This window comes from Phyllobates terribilis, unplaced genomic scaffold (assembly GCF_046119375.1).
Source record: "Phyllobates terribilis strain yellow unplaced genomic scaffold, ASM4611937v1 Scaffold_4__5_contigs__length_816908805, whole genome shotgun sequence".
NCBI classification, from domain to species: domain Eukaryota; kingdom Metazoa; phylum Chordata; class Amphibia; order Anura; family Dendrobatidae; genus Phyllobates; species Phyllobates terribilis.
The window spans coordinates 28,651,467-28,673,132 of NW_027362764.1; positions in this window are offsets into that span (position 1 = coordinate 28,651,467).

Below are 21,666 nucleotides of genomic sequence, written 5' to 3' on the forward strand. Positions count from 1 at the left end.
TCCACAGTGCCCCCATAATAACAGTGATATCCACAGTGCTCCCATAATAACAGTGACATCCACAGTGCTCCCATAATAACAGTGACATCCACAGTGCTCCCATAATAACAGTGACATCCACAGTGCTCCCATAATAACAGTGACATCCACAGTGCTCCCATAATAACAGTGACATCCACAGTGCCCCCATAATAACAGTGACATCCACAGTGCCCCCATAATAACAGTGACATCCACAGTGCTCCCATAATAACAGTGACATCCACAGTGCTCCCATAATAACAGTGACATCCACAGTGCCCCCATAATAACAGTGATATCCACAGTGCTCCCATAATAACAGTGACATCCACAGTGCCCCATAATAACAGTGACATCCACAGTGCCCCATAATAACAGTGACATCCACAGTGCCCCCATAATAACAGTGACATCCACAGTGCTCCCATAATAACAGTGACATCCACAGTGCTCCCATAATAACAGTGATATCCACAGTGCTCCCATAATAACAGTGACATCCACAGTGCTCCCATAATAACAGTGACATCCACAGTGCCCCCATAATAACAGTGACATCCACAGTGCCCCCATAATAACAGTGACATCCACAGTGCTCCCATAATAACAGTGACATCCACAGTGCTCCCATAATAACAGTGACATCCACAGTGCTCCCATAATAACAGTGACATCCACAGTGCCCCCATAATAACAGTGACATCCACAGTGCCCCCATAATAACAGTGACATCCACAGTGCTCCCATAATAACAGTGACATCCACAGTGCTCCCATAATAACAGTGACATCCACAGTGCTCCCATAATAACAGTGATATCCACAGTGCCCCCATAATAACAGTGACATCCACAGTGCTCCCATAATAACAGTGATATCCACAGTGCCCCCATAATAACAGAGACATCCACAGTGCCCCCATAATAACAGAGACATCCACAGTGCCCCCATAATAACAGTGACATCCACAGTGCTCCCATAATAACAGCGACATCCACAGTGCTCCCATAATAATAGCGACATCCACAGTGCCCCCATAATAATAGCGACATCCACAGTGCCCCCATAATAATAGCGACATCCACAGTGCCCCCATAATAACAGCGACATCCACAGTGCTCCCATAATAACAGCGACATCCACAGTGCCCCCATAATAACAGTGACATCCACAGTGCTCCCATAATAACAGTGACATCCACAGTGCCCCCATAATAACAGTGACATCCACAGTGCCCCCATAATAACAGCGACATCCACAGTGCCCCCATAATAACAGTGATATCCACAGTGCTCCCATAATAACAGTGATATCCACAGTGCTCCCATAATAACAGTGATATCCACAGTCCTCCCATAATAACAGCGATATCCACAGTGCTCCCATAATAACAGCGACATCCACAGTGCTCCCATAATAACAGCGACATCCACAGTGCCCCCATAATAACAGCGACATCCACAGTGCTCCCATAATAACAGTGATATCCACAGTGCTCCCATAATAACAGTGACATCCACAGTGCTCCCATAATAACAGCGACATCCACAGTGCTCCCATAATAACAGTGATATCCACAGTGCTCCCATAACAGCGACATCCACAGTGCTCCCATAATAACAGCGACATCCACAGTGCCCCCATAATAACAGTGACATCCACAGTGCTCCCATAATAACAGTGACATCCACAGTGCCCCCATAATAACAGTGACATCCACAGTGCCCCCATAATAACTGCGACATCCACAGTGCCCCCATAATAACAGTGATATCCACAGTGCTCCCATAATAACAGTGATATCCACAGTGCTCCCATAATAACAGCGACATCCACAGTGCTCCCATAATAACAGTGACATCCACAGTGCTCCCATAATAACAGTGACATCCACAGTGCCCCCATAATAACAGTGATATCCACAGTCCTCCCATAATAACAGCGATATCCACAGTGCTCCCATAATAACAGCGACATCCACAGTGCTCCCATAATAACAGCGATATCCACAGTGCTCCCATAATAACAGTGATATCCACAGTGCTCCCATAATAACAGTGATATCCACAGTGCCCCCATAATAACAGCGACATCCACAGTGCTCCCATAATAACAGTGACATCCACAGTGCTCCCATAATAACAGTGATATCCACAGTGCCCCCATAATAACAGCGACATCCACAGTGCTCCCATAATAACAGCGACATCCACAGTGCTCCCATAATAACAGCGACATCCACAGTGCCCCCATAATAACAGCGACATCCACAGTGCCCCATAATAACAGCGATATCCACAGTGCTCCCCATAATAACAGTGACATCCACAGTGCTCCCATAATAACAGTGACATCCACAGTGCCCCCATAATAACAGTGACATCCACAGTGCCCCCATAATAACAGTGACATCCACAGTGCTCCCATAATAACAGTGACATCCACAGTGCTCCCATAATAACAGTGACATCCACAGTGCTCCCATAATAACAGTGACATCCACAGTGCCCCCATAATAACAGTGACATCCACAGTGCCCCCATAATAACAGTGACATCCACAGTGCCCCCATAATAACAGTGACATCCACAGTGCCCCCATAATAACAGCGACATCCACAGTGCCCCCATAATAACAGCGATATCGACAGTGCCCCCATAATAACAGCGATATCCACAGTGCTCCCATAATAACAGCGATATCCACAGTGCTCCCATAATAACAGCGATATCCACAGTGCTCCCATAATAACAGTGACATCCACAGTGCCCCCATAATAACAGCGACATCCACAGTGCCCCCATAATAACAGCGACATCCACAGTGCTCCCATAATAACAGCGACATCCACAGTGCCCCCATAATAACAGCGATATCCACAGTGCCCCCATAATAACAGCGACATCCACAGTGCTCCCATAATAACAGTGACATCCACAGTGCCCCCATAATAACAGTGACATCCACAGTGCTCCCATAATAACAGCGATATCCACAGTGCCCCCATAATAACAGTGACATCCACAGTGCTCCCATAATAACAGTGACATCCACAGTGCTCCCATAATAACAGTGATATCCACAGTGCCCCCATAATAACAGTGACATCCACAGTGCTCCCATAATAACAGTGATATCCACAGTGCTCCCATAATAACAGTGACATCCACAGTGCTCCCATAATAACAGCGATATCCACAGTGCCCCCATAATAACAGTGACATCCACAGTGCTCCCATAATAACAGTGATATCCACAGTGCCCCCATAATAACAGCGACATCCACAGTGCTCCCATAATAACAGCGATATTTACAGTGCTCCCATAATAACAGTGACATCCACAGTGCTCCCATAATAACAGTGACATCCACAGTGCTCCCATAATAACAGTGACATCCACAGTGCTCCCATAATAACAGCGACATCCACAGTGCTCCCATAATAACAGTGACATCCACAGTGCCCCCATAATAACAGTGACATCCACAGTGCTCCCATAATAACAGTGACATCCACAGTGCTCCCATAATAACAGTGATATCCACAGTGCTCCCATAATAACAGTGACATCCACAGTGCTCCATAATAACAGTGACATCCACAGTGCTCCCATAATAACAGTGACATCCACAGTGTCCCCATAATAACAGTGACATCCACAGTGCTCCCATAATAACAGTGACATCCACAGTGTCCCCATAATAACAGTGACATCCACAGTGCTCCCATAATAACAGTGACATCCACAGTGTCCCCATAATAACAGTGACATCCACAGTGCTCCCATAATAACAGTGACATCCACAGTGCTCCCATAATAACAGTGATATCCACAGTGCTCCCATAATAACAGTGATATCCACAGTGCCCCCATAATAACAGTGACATCCACAGTGCCCCCATAATAACAGTGACATCCACAGTGCTCCCATAATAACAGTGATATCCACAGTGCTCCCATAATAACAGTGACATCCACAGTGTCCCCATAATAACAGTGATATCCACAGTGTCCCCATAATAACAGTGACATCCACAGTGCTCCCATAATAACAGTGATATCCACAGTGCCCCCATAATAACAGTGACATCCACAGTGCTCCCATAATAACAGTGATATCCACAGTGTCCCCATAATAACAGTGACATCCACAGTGCTCCCATAATAACAGTGACATCCACAGTGCTCCCATAATAACAGTGATATCCACAGTGCCCCCATAATAACAGTGACATCCACAGTGCTCCCATAATAACAGTGACATCCACAGTGCCCCCATAATAACAGTGACATCCACAGTGCCCCCATAATAACAGTGACATCCACAGTGCTCCCATAATAACAGTGATATCCACAGTGCCCCCATAATAACAGTGATATCCACAGTGCCCCCATAATAACAGTGACATCCACAGTGCTCCCATAATAACAGTGACATCCACAGTGCTCCCATAATAACAGTGACATCTACAGTGCTCCCATAATAACAGTGACATCCACAGTGCTCCCATAATAACAGTGACATCCACAGTGCTCCCATAATAACAGTGACATCCACAGTGCTCCCATAATAACAGTGACATCTACAGTGCCCCCATAATAACAGTGACATCCACAGTGCTCCCATAATAACAGTGACATCCACAGTGCTCCCATAATAACAGTGACATCTACAGTGCTCCCATAATAACAGTGACATCCACAGTGCCCCCATAATAACAGTGACATCCACAGTGCTCCCATAATAACAGTGACATCCACAGTGCTCCCATAATAACAGCGACATCCACAGTGCTCCCATAATAACAGCGACAACCACAGTGCCCCCATAATAACAGTGACATCCACAGTGCTCCCATAATAACAGTGACATCCACAGTGCTCCCATAATAACAGTGATATCCACAGTGCTCCCATAATAACAGTGACATCCACAGTGCTCCCATAATAACAGTGATATCCACAGTGCTCCCATAATAACAGTGATATCCACAGTGCTCCCATAATAACAGTGACATCCACAGTGCTCCCATAATAACAGTGACATCCACAGTGCTCCCATAATAACAGTGACATCCACAGTGCTCCCATAATAACAGCGACAACCACAGTGCCCCCATAATAACAGTGACATCCACAGTGCTCCCATAATAACAGTGATATCCACAGTGCCCCCATAATAACAGTGACATCCACAGTGCTCCCATAATAACAGCGACATCCACAGTGCTCCCATAATAACAGCGACATCCACAGTGCCCCATAATAACAGTGATATCCACAGTGCTCCCATAATAACAGTGACATCCACAGTGCTCCCATAATAACAGTGACATCCACAGTGCCCCCATAATAACAGCGACATCCACAGTGCCCCCATAATAACAGCGACATTCACAGTGCTCCCATAATAACAGCGATATCCACAGTGCCCCCATAATAACAGTGACATCCACAGTGCTCCCATAATAACAGCGATATCCACAGTGCCCCCATAATAACAGCGACATCCACAGTGCTCCCATAATAACAGCGACATCCACAGTGCTCCCATAATAACAGCGACATCCACAGTGCTCCCATAATAACAGCGACATCCACAGTGCCCCCATAATAACAGTGACATCCACAGTGCCCCCATAATAACAGCGACATCCACAGTGCCCCCATAATAACAGCGATATCCACAGTGCCCCCATAATAACAGTGACATCCACAGTGCTCCCATAATAACAGTGACATCCACAGTGCTCCCATAACAGTGACATGCACAGTGCTCCCATAATAACAGCGATATCCACAGTGCTCCCATAATAACAGCGATATCCACAGTGCCCCCATAATAACAGTGACATCCACAGTGCTCCCATAACAGTGACATACACAGTGCCCCCATAATAACAGCGATATCCACAGTGCTCCCATAATAACAGCGATATCCACAGTGCCCCCATAATAACAGTGACATCCACAGTGCTCCCATAATAACAGTGACATCCACAGTGCCCCCATAATAACAGCGATATCCACAGTGCTCCCATAATAACAGCGATATCCACAGTGCCCCCATAATAACAGTGACATCCACAGTTCTCCCATAACAGTGACATCCACAGTGCCCCCATAATAGTGACATCCACAGTGCTCCCATAATAACAGTGACATCCACAGTGCCCCCATAATAACAGCGATATCCACAGTGCCCCCATAATAACAGCGACATCCACAGTGCTCCCATAATAACAGTGACATCCACAGTGCTCCCATAATAACAGCGATATCCACAGTGCTCCCATAATAACAGCGATATCCACAGTGCCCCCATAATAACAGCGACATCCACAGTGCTCCCATAACAGTGACATCCACAGTGCTCCCATAATAACAGTGATATCCACAGTGCTCCCATAATAACAGTGATATCCACAGTGCTCCCATAATAACAGCGATATCCACATTGCCCCCATAATAACAGCGACATCCACAGTGCTCCCATAATAACAGCGATATCCACAGTGCTCCCATAATAACAGCGACATCCACAGTGCCCCCATAATAACAGTGACATCCACAGTGCTCCCATAATAACAGCGACATCCACAGTGCCCCCATAATAACAGTGATATCCACAGTGCCCCCATAATAACAGTGATATCCACAGTGCTCCCATAATAACAGTGATATCCACAGTGCTCCCATAATAACAGTGATATCCACAGTGCTCCCATAATAACAGCGATATCCACAGTGCCCCCATAATAACAGCGACATCCACAGTGCCCCCATAATAACAGCGACATCCACAGTGCCCCCATAATAACAGTGACATCCACAGTGCTCCCATAATAACAGCGATATCCACAGTGCTCCCATAATAACAGCGACATCCACAGTGCCCCATAATAACAGTGACATCCACAGTGCTCCCATAATAACAGTGACATCCACAGTGCTCCCATAATAACAGTGACATCCACAGTGCCCCCATAATAACAGTGATATCCACAGTGCTCCCATAATAACAGTGACATCCACAGTGCCTCCATAATAACAGTGACATCCACAGTGCTCCCATAATAACAGCGACATCCACAGTGCCCCCATAATAACAGTGATATCCACAGTGCTCCCATAATAACAGTGACATCCACAGTGCCTCCATAATAACAGTGATATCCACAGTGCTCCCATAATAACAGCGACATCCACAGTGCTCCCATAATAACAGCGACATCCACAGTGCCCCCATAATAACAGTGATATCCACAGTGCTCCCATAATAACAGCGACATCCACAGTGCTCCCATAATAACAGTGACATCCACAGTGCTCCCATAATAACAGTGATATCCACAGTGCTCCCATAATAACAGTGATATCCACAGTGCTCCCATAATAACAGTGATATCCACAGTGCTCCCATAATTACAGTGATATCCACAGTGCTCCCATAATAACAGTGACATCCACAGTGCTCCCATAATAACAGTGATATCCACAGTGCTCCCATAATAACAGCGATATCCACAGTGCTCCCATAATAACAGCGACATCCACAGTGCTACCATAATAACAGCGACATCCACAGTGCTCCCATAATAACAGCGACATCCACAGTGCTCCCATAATAACAGCGACATCCACAGTGCTCCCATAATAACAGCGACATCCACAGTGCTCCCATAATAACAGCGACATCCACAGTGCTCCCATAATAACAGCGACATCCACAGTGCTCCCATAATAACAGTGACATCCACAGTGCCCCCATAATAACAGTGATATCCACAGTGCTCCCATAATAACAGTGATATCCACAGTGCTCCCATAATAACAGTGATATCCACAGTGCTCCCATAATAACAGTGATATCCACAGTGCTCCCATAATAACAGTGATATCCACAGTGCTCCCATAATAACAGTGATATCCACAGTGCTCCCATAATAACAGTGACATCCACAGTGCCCCCATAATAACAGTGATATCCACAGTGCTCCCATAATAACAGTGACATCCACAGTGCCTCCATAATAACAGTGACATCCACAGTGCTCCCATAATAACAGCGACATCCACAGTGCTCCCATAATAACAGTGATATCCACAGTGCTCCCATAATAACAGCGACATCCACAGTGCTCCCATAATAACAGCGACATCCACAGTGCTCCCATAATAACAGTGACATCCACAGTGCCTCCATAATAACAGTGACATCCACAGTGCTCCCATAATAACAGCGACATCCACAGTGCTCCCATAATAACAGCGACATCCACAGTGCTCCCATAATAACAGCGACATCCACAGTGCTCCCATAATAACAGCGACATCCACAGTGCTCCCATAATAACAGTGATATCCACAGTGCTCCCATAATAACAGTGACATCCACAGTGCCCCCATAATAACAGTGACATCCACAGTGCTCCCATAATAACAGTGATATCCACAGTGCTCCCATAATAACAGTGATATCCACAGTGCTCCCATAATAACAGTGATATCCACAGTGCTCCCATAATAACAGTGATATCCACAGTGCTCCCATAATAACAGTGATATCCACAGTGCTCCCATAATAACAGTGATATCCACAGTGCTCCCATAATAACAGTGATATCCACAGTGCTCCCATAATAACAGTGACATCCACAGTGCCCCCATAATAACAGTGATATCCACAGTGCCCCCAAAATAACAGTGATATCCACAGTGCCCCCATAATAACAGTGATATCCACAGTGCTCCCATAATAACAGTGATATCCACAGTGCTCCCATAATAACAGTGATATCCACAGTGCCCCCATAATAACAGTGATATCCACAGTGCTCCCATAATAACAGTGACATCCACAGTGCTCCCATAATAACAGTGACATCCACAGTGCCCCCATAATAACAGTGATATCCACAGTGCTCCCATAATAACAGCGATATCCACAGTGCTCCCATAATAACAGTGATATCCACAGTGCCCCCATAATAACAGTGATATCCACAGTGCTCCCATAATAACAGTGATATCCACAGTGCCCCCATAATAACAGTGATATCCACAGTGCTCCCATAATAACAGTGACATCCACAGTGCTCCCATAATAACAGTGACATCCACAGTGCCCCCATAATAACAGTGATATCCACAGTGCCCCCATAATAACAGCGACATCCACAGTGCTCCCATAATAACAGCGATATCCACAGTGCCCCCATAATAACAGTGACATCCACAGTGCCCCCATAATAACAGTGATATCCACAGTGCCCCCATAATAACAGCGACATCCACAGTGCTCCCATAATAACAGCGACATCCACAGTGCCCCCATAATAACAGCGATATCCACAGTGCCCCCATAATAACAGCGATATCCACAGTGCTCCCATAATAACAGCGATATCCACAGTGCTCCCATAATAACAGCGATATCCACAGTGCCCCCATAATAACAGTGACATCCACAGTGCTCCCATAATAACAGCGATATCCACAGTGCTCCCATAATAACAGTGATATCCACAGTGCCCCCATAATAACAGTGATATCCACAGTGCTCCCATAATAACAGTGACATCCACAGTGCTCCCATAATAACAGTGACATCCACAGTGCTCCCATAATAACAGCTACATCCACAGTGCTCCCATAATAACAGTGATATCCACAGTGCCCCCATAATAACAGCGACATCCACAGTGCTCCCATAATAACAGTGACATCCACAGTGCTCCCATAATAACAGTGATATCCACAGTGCCCCCATAATAACAGCGACATCCACAGTGCTCCCATAATAACAGCGACATCCACAGTGCCCCCATAATAACAGTGATATCCACAGTGCCCCCATAATAACAGCGATATCCACAGTGCTCCCATAATAACAGCGATATCCACAGTGCTCCCATAATAACAGCGACATCCACAGTGCCCCCATAATAACAGCGATATCCACAGTGCTCCCATAATAACAGCGACATCCACAGTGCCCCCATAATAACAGTGACATCCACAGTGCTCCCATAATAACAGCGACATCCACAGTGCCCCATAATAACAGTGACATCCACAGTGCCCCCATAATAACAGCGATATCCACAGTGCTCCCATAATAACAGCGATATCCACAGTGCTCCCATAATAACAGCGACATCCACAGTGCCCCCATAATAACAGCGATATCCACAGTGCCCCCATAATAACAGCGACATCCACAGTGCCCCCATAATAACAGCGACATCCACAGTGCTCCCATAATAACAGTGACATCCACAGTGCTCCCATAATAACAGTGACATCCACAGTGCTCCCATAATAACAGTGACATCCACAGTGCTCCCATAATAACAGTGATATCCACAGTGCTCCCATAATAACAGTGACATCCACAGTGCCCCCATAATAACAGCGACATCCACAGTGCTCCCATAATAACAGTGATATCCACAGTGCTCCCATAATAACAGTGACATCCACAGTGCCCCCATAATAACAGCGACATCCACAGTGCTCCCATAATAACAGTGACATCCACAGTGCTCCCATAATAACAGTGATATCCACAGTGCTCCCATAATAACAGTGATATCCACAGTGCCCCCATAATAACAGCGACATCCACAGTGCTCCCATAATAACAGCGACATCCACAGTGCTCCCATAATAACAGCGACATCCACAGTGCTCCCATAATAACAGTGATATCCACAGTGCTCCCATAATAACAGCGATATCCACAGTGCTCCCATAATAACAGCGATATCCACAGTGCTCCCATAATAACAGCGATATCCACAGTGCCCCCATAATAACAGCGACATCCACAGTGCTCCCATAATAACAGCGATATCCACAGTGCTCCCATAATAACAGCGATATCCACAGTGCTCCCATAATAACATTGATATCCACAGTGCCCCCATAATAACAGCGACATCCACAGTGCTCCCATAATAACAGCGACATCCACAGTGCTCCCATAATAACAGTGATATCCACAGTGCTCCCATAATAACAGTGATATCCACAGTGCTCCCATAATAACAGCGACATCCACAGTGCCCCCATAATAACAGTGATATCCACAGTGCTCCCATAATAACAGTGATATCCACAGTGCCCCTATAATAAGAGTGACATCCACAGTGCTCCCATAATAACAGTGACATCCACAGTGCCCCCATAATAACAGTGACATCCACAGTGCCCCCATAATAACAGTGATATCCACAGTGCTCCCATAATAACAGTGACATCCACAGTGCCCCCATAATAACAGTGACATCCACAGTGCCCCCATAATAACAGTGATATCCACAGTGCTCCCATAATAACAGTGATATCCACAGTGCCCCCATAATAGTGACATCCACAGTGCTCCCATAATAACAGTGACATCCACAGTGCTCCCATAATAACAGTGATATCCACAGTGCCCCCATAATAACAGTGATATCCACAGTGCTCCCATAATAACAGTGACATCCACAGTGCTCCCATAATAACAGTGATATCCACAGTGCCCCCATAATAGTGACATCCACAGTGCCCCCATAATAACAGTGACATCCACAGTGCTCCCATAATAACAGTGACATCCACAGTGCTCCCATAATAACAGTGATATCCACAGTGCTCCCATAATAACAGTGACATCCACAGTGCTCCCATAATAACAGTGACATCCACAGTGCTCCCATAATAACAGTGATATCCACAGTGCCCCCATAATAACAGCGACATCCACAGTGCTCCCATAATAACAGTGACATCCACAGTGCTCCCATAATAACAGTGATATCCACAGTGCCCCCATAATAACAGCGACATCCACAGTGCTCCCATAATAACAGCGACATCCACAGTGCCCCCATAATAACAGTGATATCCACAGTGCCCCCATAATAACAGCGATATCCACAGTGCTCCCATAATAACAGCGATATCCACAGTGCTCCCATAATAACAGCGACATCCACAGTGCCCCCATAATAACAGCGATATCCACAGTGCTCCTATAATAACAGCGACATCCACAGTGCCCCCATAATAACAGTGACATCCACAGTGCTCCCATAATAACAGCGACATCCACAGTGCCCCATAATAACAGTGACATCCACAGTGCCCCCATAATAACAGCGATATCCACAGTGCTCCCATAATAACAGCGATATCCACAGTGCTCCCATAATAACAGCGACATCCACAGTGCCCCCATAATAACAGCGATATCCACAGTGCCCCCATAATAACAGCGACATCCACAGTGCCCCCATAATAACAGCGACATCCACAGTGCTCCCATAATAACAGCGACATCCACAGTGCTCCCATAATAACAGCGACATCCACAGTGCTCCCATAATAACAGTGATATCCACAGTGCTCCCATAATAACAGTGACATCCACAGTGCCCCCATAATAACAGCGACATCCACAGTGCCCCCATAATAACAGCGACATCCACAGTGCTCCCATAATAACAGTGACATCCACAGTGCTCCCATAATAACAGTGATATCCACAGTGCTCCCATAATAACAGTGATATCCACAGTGCCCCCATAATAACAGCGACATCCACAGTGCTCCCATAATAACAGCGACATCCACAGTGCTCCCATAATAACAGTGATATCCACAGTGCTCCCATAATAACAGTGACATCCACAGTGCCCCCATAATAACAGTGACATCCACAGTGCCCCCATAATAACAGCGACATCCACAGTGCTCCCATAATAACAGTGACATCCACAGTGCTCCCATAATAACAGTGATATCCACAGTGCTCCCATAATAACAGCGATATCCACAGTGCTCCCATAATAACAGCGATATCCACAGTGCTCCCATAATAACAGCGATATCCACAGTGCCCCCATAATAACAGCGACATCCACAGTGCTCCCATAATAACAGCGATATCCACAGTGCTCCCATAATAACAGTGATATCCACAGTGCTCCCATAATAACATTGATATCCACAGTGCTCCCATAATAACAGCGACATCCACAGTGCTCCCATAATAACAGTGATATCCACAGTGCTCCCATAATAACAGTGATATCCACAGTGCTCCCATAATAACAGCGACATCCACAGTGCCCCCATAATAACAGTGATATCCACAGTACCCCCATAATAACAGTGACATCCACAGTGCTCCCATAATAACAGTGATATCCACAGTGCCCCCATAATAACAGTGACATCCACAGTGCTCCCATAATAACAGTGACATCCACAGTGCCCCCATAATAACAGTGACATCCACAGTGCCCCCATAATAACAGTGATATCCACAGTGCTCCCATAATAACAGTGACATCCACAGTGCCCCCATAATAACAGTGACATCCACAGTGCCCCCATAATAACAGTGATATCCACAGTGCTCCCATAATAACAGTGATATCCACAGTGCCCCCATAATAGTGACATCCACAGTGCTCCCATAATAACAGTGACATCCACAGTGCTCCCATAATAACAGTGACATCCACAGTGCTCCCATAATAACAGTGATATCCACAGTGCCCCCATAATAACAGTGATATCCACAGTGCTCCCATAATAACAGTGACATCCACAGTGCTCCCATAATAACAGTGATATCCACAGTGCCCCCATAATAGTGACATCCACAGTGCCCCCATAATAACAGTGACATCCACAGTGCTCCCATAATAACAGTGACATCCACAGTGCTCCCATAATAACAGTGATATCCACAGTGCTCCCATAATAACAGGGACATCCACAGTGCTCCCATAATAACAGTGACATCCACAGTGCTCCCATAATAACAGTGATATCCACAGTGCCCCCATAATAACAGTGACATCCACAGTGCTCCCATAATAACAGTGACATCCACAGTGCTCCCATAATAACAGTGACATCCACAGTGCTCCCATAATAACAGTGACATCCACAGTGCCCCCATAATAACAGCGACATCCACAGTGCCCCCATAATAACAGTGACATCCACAGTGCTCCCATAATAACAGTGATATCCACAGTGCTCCCATAATAACAGCGATATCCACAGTGCTCCCATAATAACAGTGACATCCACAGTGCCCCCATAATAACAGCGACATCCACAGTGCTCCCATAATAACAGTGATATCCACAGTGCTCCCATAATAACAGTGATATCCACAGTGCTCCCATAATAACAGTGATATCCACAGTGCTCCCATAATAACAGTGATATCCACAGTGCCCCCATAATAACAGTGACATCCACAGTGCTCCCATAATAACAGTGATATCCACAGTGCCCCCATAATAACAGTGACATCCACAGTGCCCCCATAATAACAGTGACATCCACAGTGCTCTCATAATAACAGTGATATCCACAGTGCTCCCATAATAACAGTGACATCCACAGTGCTCTCATAATAACAGCTACATCCACAGTGCTCCCATAATAACAGTGATATCCACAGTGCTCCCATAATAACAGTGACATCCACAGTGCTCTCATAATAACAGCTACATCCACAGTGCTCCCATAATAACAGCGATATCCACAGTGCTCCCATAATAACAGTGACATCCACAGTGCCCCCATAATAACAGCGACATCCACAGTGCTCCCATAATAACAGTGATATCCACAGTGCTCCCATAATAACAGTGATATCCACAGTGCTCCCATAATAACAGTGATATCCACAGTGCTCCCATAATAACAGTGATATCCACAGTGCCCCCATAATAACAGTGACATCCACAGTGCTCCCATAATAACAGTGATATCCACAGTGCCCCCATAATAACAGTGACATCCACAGTGCCCCCATAATAACAGTGACATCCACAGTGCTCTCATAATAACAGTGATATCCACAGTGCCCCCATAATAACAGTGACATCCACAGTGCTCTCATAATAACAGCTACATCCACAGTGCTCCCATAATAACAGTGATATCCACAGTGCTCCCATAATAACAGTGACATCCACAGTGCTCCCATAATAACAGTGATATCCACAGTGCTCCCATAATAACAGTGATATCCACAGTGCCCCCATAATAACAGTGATATCCACAGTGCCCCCATAATAACAGTGACATCCACAGTGCTCTCATAATAACAGTGATATCCACAGTGCTCCCATAATAACAGTGATATCCACAGTGCTCCCATAATAACAGTGATATCCACAGTGCCCCCATAATAACAGTGACATCCACAGTGCTCCCATAATAACAGTGATATCCACAGTGCCCCCATAATAACAGTGACATCCACAGTGCCCCCATAATAACAGTGACATCCACAGTGCTCTCATAATAACAGTGATATCCACAGTGCCCCCATAATAACAGTGACATCCACAGTGCTCTCATAATAACAGCTACATCCACAGTGCTCCCATAATAACAGTGATATCCACAGTGCTCCCATAATAACAGTGACATCCACAGTGCTCCCATAATAACAGTGATATCCACAGTGCCCCCATAATAACAGTGACATCCACAGTGCTCTCATAATAACAGCTACATCCACAGTGCTCCCATAATAACAGTGATATCCACAGTGCTCCCATAATAACAGTGACATCCACAGTGCTCCCATAATAACAGTGACATCCACAGTGCCCCCATAATAACAGTGACATCCACAGTGCTCTCATAATAACAGTGATATCCACAGTGCTCCCATAATAACAGTGACATCCACAGTGCTCTCATAATAACAGCTACATCCACAGTGCTCCCATAATAACAGCGATATCCACAGTGCTCCCATAATAACAGTGACATCCACAGTGCCCCCATAATAACAGCGACATCCACAGTGCTCCCATAATAACAGTGATATCCACAGTGCTCCCATAATAACAGTGATATCCACAGTGCTCCCATAATAACAGTGATATCCACAGTGCTCCCATAATAACAGTGATATCCACAGTGCCCCCATAATAACAGTGACATCCACAGTGCTCCCATAATAACAGTGATATCCACAGTGCCCCCATAATAACAGTGACATCCACAGTGCCCCCATAATAACAGTGACATCCACAGTGCTCTCATAATAACAGTGATATCCACAGTGCCCCCATAATAACAGTGACATCCACAGTGCTCTCATAATAACAGCTACATCCACAGTGCTCCCATAATAACAGTGATATCCACAGTGCTCCCATAATAACAGTGACATCCACAGTGCTCCCATAATAACAGTGATATCCACAGTGCTCCCATAATAACAGTGACATCCACAGTGCTCCCATAATAACAGTGACATCCACAGTGCTCCCATAATAACAGTGATATCCACAGTGCCCCCATAATAACAGTGACATCCACAGTGCCCCCATAATAACAGTGATATCCACAGTGCTCCCATAATAACAGTGACATCCACAGTGCCCCCATAATAACAGTGACATCCACAGTGCCCCCATAATAACAGTGATATCCACAGTGCTCCCATAATAACAGTGATATCCACAGTGCCCCCATAATAACAGTGACATCCACAGTGCTCCCATAATAACAGTGATATCCACAGTGCCCCCATAATAACAGCGACATCCACAGTGCTCCCATAATAACAGCGACATCCACAGTGCTCCCATAATAACAGTGACATCCACAGTGCCCCCATAATAACAGTGACATCCACAGTGCTCCCATAATAACAGCGACATCCACAGTGCCCCCATAATAACAGCGATATCCACAGTGCCCCCATAATAACAGCGACATCCACAGTGCCCCCATAATAACAGCGACATCCTCAGTGCTCCCATAATAACAGTGACATCCACAGTGCCCCCATAATAACAGTGACATCCACAGTGCTCCCATAATAACAGCGACATCCACAGTGCCCCCATAATAACAGCGATATCCACAGTGCTCCCATAATAACAGCGACATCCACAGTGCTCCCATAATAACAGTGACATCCACAGTGCTCCCATAATAACAGTGATATCCACAGTGCTCCCATAATAACAGTGATATCCACAGTGCCCCCATAATAACAGCGACATCCACAGTGCCCCCATAATAACAGCGACATCCACAGTGCTCCCATAATAACAGCGACATCCACAGTGCTCCCATAATAACAGTGATATCCACAGTGCTCCCATAATAACAGCGACATCCACAGTGCTCCCATAATAACAGTGATATCCACAGTGCTCCCATAATAACAGTGACATCCACAGTGCTCCCATAATAACAGCGAGATCCACAGTGCTCCCATAATAACAGTGACATCCACAGTGCCTCCATAATAACAGTGATATCCACAGTGCTCCCATAATAACAGTGATATCCACAGTGCCCCATAATAACAGCGACATCCACAGTGCTCCCATAATAACAGCGACATCCACAGTGCTCCCATAATAACAGCGACATCCACAGTGCTCCCATAATAACAGCGACATCCACAGTGCTCCCATAATAACAGCGACATCCACAGTGCCCCCATAATAACAGCGATATCCACAGTGCTCCCATAATAACAGTGATATCCACAGTGCTCCCATAATAACAGTGACATCCACAGTGCTCCCATAATAACAGTGATATCCACAGTGCTCCCATAATAACAGTGATATCCACAGTGCTCCCATAATAACAGTGACATCCACAGTGCTCCCATAATAACAGTGATATCCACAGTGCTCCCATAATAACAGCGACATCCACAGTGCCCCCATAATAACAGCGATATCCACAGTGCTCCCATAATAACAGTGATATCCACAGTGCCCCCATAATAACAGTGATATCCACAGTGCTCCCATAATAACAGTGACATCCACAGTGCTCCCATAATAACAGTGATATCCACAGTGCTCCCATAATAACAGTGATATCCACAGTGCTCCCATAATAACAGTGACATCCACAGTGCTCCCATAATAACAGTGATATCCACAGTGCTCCCATAATAACAGCGACATCCACAGTGCCCCCATAATAACAGCGATATCCACAGTGCTCCCATAATAACAGTGATATCCACAGTGCTCCCATAATAACAGTGACATCCACAGTGCTCCCATAATAACAGCGACATCCACAGTGCTCCCATAATAACAGCGACATCCACAGTGCTCCCATAATAACAGTGATATCCACAGTGCTCCCATAATAACAGTGATATCTACAGTGCTCCCATAATAACAGTGACATCCACAGTGCTCCCATAATAACAGTGATATCCACAGTGCCCCCATAATAACAGTGACATCCACAGTGCTCCCATAATAACAGTGATATCCACAGTGCTCCATAATAACAGTGATATCCACAGTGCTCCCATAATAACAGTGATATCCACAGTGCTCCCATAATAACAGCGACATCCACAGTGCCCCCATAATAACAGCGATATCCACAGTGCTCCCATAATAACAGCGACATCCACAGTGCCCCCATAATAACAGCGATATCCACAGTGCTCCCATAATAACAGCGATATCCACAGTGCCCCCATAATAACAGCGACATCCACAGTGCCCCCATAATAACAGTGACATCCACAGTGCCCCCATAATAACAGTGACATCCACAGTGCTCCCATAATAACAGCGACATCCACAGTGCCCCCATAATAACAGTGATATCCACAGTGCTCCCATAATAACAGTGATATCCACAGTGCCCCCATAATAACAGTGACATCCACAGTGCTCCCATAATAACAGTGATATCCACAGTGCTCCCATAATAACAGTGACATCCACAGTGCCCCCATAATAACAGTGACATCCACAGTGCTCCCATAATAACAGTGATATCCACAGTGCCCCCATAATAACAGCGACATCCACAGTGCTCCCATAATAACAGTGACATCCACAGTGCTCCCATAATAACAGTGACATCCACAGTGCTCCCATAATAACAGTGACATCCACAGTGCCCCCATAATAACAGCGACATCCACAGTGCCCCCATAATAACAGTGACATCCACAGTGCTCCCATAATAACAGTGACATCCACAGTGCTCCCATAATAACAGTGACATCCACAGTGCTCCCATAATAACAGTGATATCCACAGTGCTCCCATAATAACAGTGATATCCACAGTGCCCCATAATAACAGTGACATCCACAGTGCCCCCATAATAACAGTGATATCCACAGTGCTCCCATAATAACAGCGACATCCACAGTGCTCCCATAATAACAGCGACATCCACAGTGCTCCCATAATAACAGCGACATCCACAGTGCTCCCATAATAACAGCGACATCCACAGTGCCCCCATAATAACAGTGACATCCACAGTGCTCCCATAATAACAGTGATATCCACAGTGCCCCCATAATAACAGCGACATCCACAGTGCTCCCATAATAACAGTGACATCCACAGTGCCCCCATAATAACAGTGACATCCACAGTGCTCCCATAATAACAGTGATATCCACAGTGCTCCCATAATAACAGTGACATCCACAGTGCCCCCATAATAACAGTGATATCCACAGTGCTCCCATAATAACAGCGACATCCACAGTGCTCCCATAATAACAGCGACATCCACAGTGCTCCCATAATAACAGCGACATCCACAGTGCTCCCATAATAACAGCGACATCCACAGTGCCCCCATAATAACAGTGACATCCACAGTGCTCCCATAATAACAGTGATATCCACAGTGCCCCCATAATAACAGCGACATCCACAGTGCTCCCATAATAACAGTGACATCCACAGTGCCCCCATAATAACAGTGACATCCACAGTGCTCCCATAATAACAGCGATATCCACAGTGCCCCCATAATAACAGCGACATCCACAGTGCCCCCATAATAACAGTGATATCCACAGTGCCCCCATAATAACAGCGACATCCACAGTGCTCCCATAATAACAGCGATATCCACAGTGCTCCCATAATAACAGCGATATCCACAGTGCCCCCATAATAACAGTGATATCCACAGTGCTCCCATAATAACAGTGACATCCACAGTGCTCCCATAATAACAGCGATATCCACAGTGCCCCCATAATAACAGCGATATCCACAGTGCTGCCATAATAACAGTGACATCCACAGTGCTCCCATAATAACAGTGATATCCACAGTGCTCCCATAATAACAGTGACATCCACAGTGCTCCCATAATAACAGCGATATCCACAGTGCTGCCATAATAACAGTGACATCCACAGTGCTCCCATAATAACAGTGACATCCACAGTGCTCCCATAATAACAGCGATATCCACAGTGCTGCCATAATAACAGTGACATCCACAGTGCTCCATAATAACAGTGACATCCACAGTGCTCCCATAATAACAGTGACATCCACAGTGCTCCCATAATAACAGCGATATCCACAGTGCTCCCATAATAACAGTGACATCCACAGTGCTCCCATAATAACAGTGACATCCACAGTGCTCCCATAATAACTGTGACATCCACAGTGCTCCCATAATAACAGTGACATCCACAGTGCTCCCATAATAACAGTGATATCCACAGTGCCCCCATAATAACAGTGATATCCACAGTGCTCCCATAATAACAGTGACATCCACAGTGCTCCCATAATAACAGTGACATCCACAGTGCCCCCATAATAACAGTGACATCCACAGTGCTCCCATAATAACAGCGATATCCACAGTGCCCCCATAATAACAGTGACATCCACAGTGCTCCCATAATAACAGTGATATCCACAGTGCCCCCATAATAACAGCGACATCCACAGTGCTCCCATAATAACAGCGATATCCACAGTGCTCCCATAATAACAGCGACATCCACAGTGCTCCCATAATAACAGTGACATCCACAGTGCCCCCATAATAACAGTGACATCCACAGTGCTCCCATAATAACAGTGACATCCACAGTGCCCCCATAATAAGTGACATCCACAGTGCTCCCATAATAACAGTGACATCCACAGTGCTCCCATAATAACAGTGACATCCACAGTGCCCCCATAATAACAGCGATATCCACAGTGCTCCCATAATAACAGTGATATCCACAGTGCTCCCATAATAACAGCGATATCCACAGTGCTCCCATAATAACAGCGATATCCACAGTGCTCCCATAATAACAGTGACATCCACAGTGCTCCCATAATAACAGCGATATCCACAGTGCTCCCATAATAACAGTGACATCCACAGTGCTCCCATAATAACAGTGACATCCACAGTGCCCCCATAATAACAGTGACATCCACAGTGCTCCCATAATAACAGTGACATCCACAGTGCTCCCATAATAACAGTGACATCCACAGTGCTCCCATAATAAGTGACATCCACAGTGCTCCCATAATAACAGTGACATCCACAGTGCTCCCATAATAACAGTGACATCCACAGTGCTCCCATAATAACAGTGATATCCACAGTGCCCCCATAATAACAGTGATATCCACAGTGCTCCCATAATAACAGCGACATCCACAGTGCTCCCATAATAACAGCGATATCCACAGTGCTCCCATAATAACAGCGACATCCACAGTGCTCCCATAATAACAGTGATATCCACAGTGCTCCCATAATAACAGTGATATCCACAGTGCTCCCATAATAACAGTGATATCCACAGTGCTCCCATAAT